Below are 4,228 nucleotides of genomic sequence, written 5' to 3' on the forward strand. Positions count from 1 at the left end.
GGTTCTGGGGAGCTTTTCAGCGTGCATTTGGGACTCAGTTAAGCTTGAGTACTGCGTATCACCCTCAGACAGATGGTCAGTCAGAGAGAACTATTCAGACCTTGGAGGATATGCTAAGGGCTTGTGTTTTGGACCAGCCAGCGAGCTGGGATCGGTATATGCCATTAATAGAATTTGCTTATAATAATAGCTATCATGCGAGCATTGGAATGGCTCCATATGAGGCTCTGTATGGCAGAAAATGTCAATCTCCATTGTGTTGGTATGAAACTGGAGAAAGAAGTTTGTTAGGGCCTGAGATGATAGCTGAAACTACTAAACAGATAAAGAAGATTCGTAGTCGAATGCTTATAGCCCAAAGCCGCCAGAAGAGCTATGCTGATCAAAGGCGAAAGCCTTTGGAATTCGAAGAAGGAGAACATGTCTTTCTGAAAGTTACACCAACCACTGGAGTAGGAAGATCTATTAAAACTAAGAAACTAAATCCCCGTTATATTGGACCATTTGAGATTCTGAAGAGGATTGGACCAGTGGCTTATAGAATTGCCTTACCGCCGTACCTTTCGAATTTGTACGATGTATTTCATGTATCACAGCTTCGGAAGTATACTCCTGATGCAAGTCATGTTCTAGAACCAGAACCAATCCAAGTGAGAGAAGATCTAACACTTCCAGTAATTCCGGTAAGAATTGATGACACTAGTGTTAAACGATTACGAGGAAGAGAAGTATCATTGGTAAAAGTAGCTTGGAGTCGAGCTGGTATTGAAGAACACACATGGGAACTCAAATTAGATATGCAAAAAGACTATCCACATCTCTTTTCAGGTAACTAGATTTGAATTTTGAGGGCAAAATTCTTTATTAGGTGGGTAGGATGTAAACCCCGGTTAAATTAGTAGATAATTAGTCAATAAATTAGTTTTTAATAAGGAGGATTATAAATGTAAATATTATACCAAATTAGGATAGAGCTCATCGAAACGAGAATTTTGACACCAATTTCAAAAAAATCGGTCCAAGATTGGACCGAACGGGTCGAACCGGTTGAACCGAACCCGAACCGGGCTACCGGTCCAACCGGACCCACACTTTAAATGAGCCCACGTTCCTTTCTTCTCCATTTTGGCTTCAGCGACATGAAAGCTCCAGGGAGAGAAAGCAACGCCGAAACCCTTGCGGCAAATTTCAATTCGCCGTAACTTCTCCGTCCGAGCTCCGATTGCCGCACCGTTTGCGGCCACACGTCCACCGCGTCGAGCTCTACATTTCTATCGGAACAATTTCATAGGTAACTTGTTTAATCACTCTCAGCCTTCTCTTCTCCCAATTTTCGAATTTTAAGTGGGAATGTTGAATTTCCTTGATTTATGATGTTTTAGGATCCAATTAGCTTGAGGAAAACGTTTACTCTTGCTTATGTGAAGCTTGGGTAAGGTGAGGATACGATAATTTTATTTTAATTTCATTGAATTTGAGCTTTGAGTATTAAATTGGATATATATGTGTTATGAATGTGTATTAGGTTGTGAATAAATAATTGGAGCTTGAAATTGTGAATACTGGAACTTGGAGGAAGCGGATTAGTTGAAGTTTTAAGGGCTGTGTTCTTTTAGGAAAATTGTCTTGGAATAATACTTGGGAATCGGCTAAGGTATGGTTTAGGTTTCTTGCATTTAATATATAATGTTCTGTGAAAACTTAGGCTAGGTGACCATAGGATAAGTTGGAATGCGGGTGTATGTTTAATGTTTAGTAATTTTTCGATGAATATATTTGGTTGAAGTTTATTGGATAATTAGTTATTAATTTTGGATGGTGAATGTTATTATTGATGAACATGGTTAGTTTGGTGCTTGTTGATTAATTAATAATTTGGTGAATTGTTGATTTGAGGTATCTTGTGTTAGAAGCCTAGGATTAGTGAACTATGATCCTTAGTTGAATTTTTGGTTGTTGGATTTGAATATTGTATGAGTATAATTGTTGATCTGAGGTAGATTTATTGTGGTGACTGTTATGATGATGAGGAAGGGTGTGTTGAATTGAAAAGAAAGCAGGTTTGGACCCGAAAAGGGTGGCAAAGTCCGAGTTTTAGAGGAGGTGCTGCCAAAATTTTATAAAAATTAGAGATTTTGTTTATATGAGTATCTAAAAAGATTTAGATTCAAAGATTATATGGTTTGAATTAGAGTTATTAAGAAAATAAGTATGTTTTAAGTTTGAAGTTTGATTCTTAGAAAAGAATGAATTATATTTTGAATTGGAACTATTGATGGACGAAATGAGAGGTGTGATATCGAAGGATAAGGATTGAATATGTTTAACGTATGATGATGAATGAGATGCAATTGAGAATGATGTGGATGTTAATGAATTATAATTGAATTATTTATATGGCTTATGAATTTGAATAATCTGAGATACGAGGTTCCCTGGATAAAGTGCCGTGGCTTGCCACCACGTGTACCAGGTAGAAAACTCGATACTCTGTTGACCCTACGACGTAAGTGTGACCGGGCACTATATAAATTCCCGGGAATGTTACCCCCATTGAGCAATATTGATTATTTGAGATAAAGCTATGCATAGACTCTTGGGGATGCACGTCGGGGGACAGTCTAAGGACAATTCAGACTTGTCGGGTTGGCTGGATAACCGACAGATGAGCCTCATCAGCCATAGGACAGGCATGCATCATATGCATACTATTTGAACTACTTGCTTGTGCATTAACTGGGTGTGCCTGAATGTATCTGCCATGCTAAATGTATATTTGTTACCTGCAGTACTTGTAACCTTCATGTGCTTGCTTTATCTGTTTGTTTGTCTGTGAAATCCTGATGGAGATGGAGGTTTGGAGGAATGGCAATATGAGATTTAGGTTTAAGATTAAGTTAAATCAGGTTTACATATTCTTAGAAAACCACCTTCTATGGCTTCTATTTAATACTTTAAGCTCTATAAACTGAGTGTCGGCGTTCTAGGATTGCCTCTGGCATTCCCAGGACCTTATATATTATGTGTGTGGCACCTTTACCATACTGAGAACCTCTGGTTCTCATTCCATACTATGTTGTTATTTTTCAGATGCAGGTCGAGAGGCATCTCGTTAGGCGTCTGGACTCTTGAAGCGGAGTGGTTACTGGGTTATTTTGTTATGTTATGATGTATATATATGTACTTAGCTTTCTCTCCACATAACTTATTCTTTTTGATCCTCCTAGAGGTGTATGGAGAGGCAGAATTTTGTTTATGTACATTTGGGTTTTGGATATGTATATATATGTATATATGTATGTATATTCTCCGGCCAGTCTTGACTTCGCAGGCTGAGTCAGGAGCTCGTTATTTTGTATCTTTGACTCTCTGTTCTTGTTTTGGGTTTCTTTACACTTGACAGCTGTAGCTTTCTTAGCATGCAAGTTAACTCATTTCTCGAGTGTTGCGCTTTTATATTCGCGATTTTTATTTCCTCTATTCTTCAAGGCTCCTAGCATATTATAATTCTTCTGCTATTATAAATATACATTTTATTTTAGAGGTCGTAATACCACACCACCTCTGCTTTACGACTTAAGCGTAAAGCTTAGTGTGGTAGGGTGTTACACATATGACCAAGCCCTTCAGTGGGCTAAACAATAAACAACAATGGGTTTCCTTCCGAGCCATACAAGGTCGGAGAATCTTCACCCTTTTTGACGAATCCTTCCACGACTTTAAAAATTATTTTTTCAAAGTGCAAGCTGTAGAGGGTCACCACCCCTTTTTCCTGGATGATAATTCTTCTCCTTGCTTTCCTTTATACTGGCTGGAGGCCTCTCCTTGTGAGAAATATGGTCTGGATGACCTGGATGAAGTAGAGGCCGCCATTGTGGGGTTCCTTCGAGAAGTGTGGGGGAGGGCCCCATATTTGGACACTAAAAAGTTTCTCCAAGGGTCTCCGACTTTTATCCAAGCACAGCTAGGTAGCTTTCATTTGTTTGTTAGATTCCTGACTCGTCAACTGAACTTTCCGACTTGTTTAATTCCTTAGCTATTGTTTTATTTTTCAGAAATGGCGAAGACGAATGCTCAGGAATCTTATCAGAGAGTCCAGGAGGCCAAAGCAAAGTCTCGCGCCAGGACTGGTGGTACCAGGGTTATCTCTCCTCCTCCTCCTCCTCAGAACGTTGGGACTCTTTCCAAGCCCCTTGTGATTTCTTCTTCAGCTTCCTCTCAACCGCCC

At 39.3% G+C, this 4,228-nt stretch overlaps 1 long non-coding RNA gene across 1 annotated transcript; it reads left to right on the forward strand.

The window, feature by feature from the left end:
• Positions 1 to 1,386: 1,386 nt before the first annotated feature.
• LOC130973587 (uncharacterized) lies at positions 1,387 to 3,456 on the forward strand. The gene is made up of 3 exons (XR_009084196.1): positions 1,387 to 1,437; positions 1,526 to 1,654; positions 3,091 to 3,456. It is a non-coding gene; the product is annotated as an uncharacterized LOC130973587 (long non-coding RNA).
• The last annotated feature ends 772 nt before the right edge of the window (positions 3,457 to 4,228 follow it).

This window comes from Arachis stenosperma, chromosome 4, assembly GCF_014773155.1.
Source record: "Arachis stenosperma cultivar V10309 chromosome 4, arast.V10309.gnm1.PFL2, whole genome shotgun sequence".
NCBI classification, from domain to species: Eukaryota; Viridiplantae; Streptophyta; class Magnoliopsida; order Fabales; family Fabaceae; genus Arachis; species Arachis stenosperma.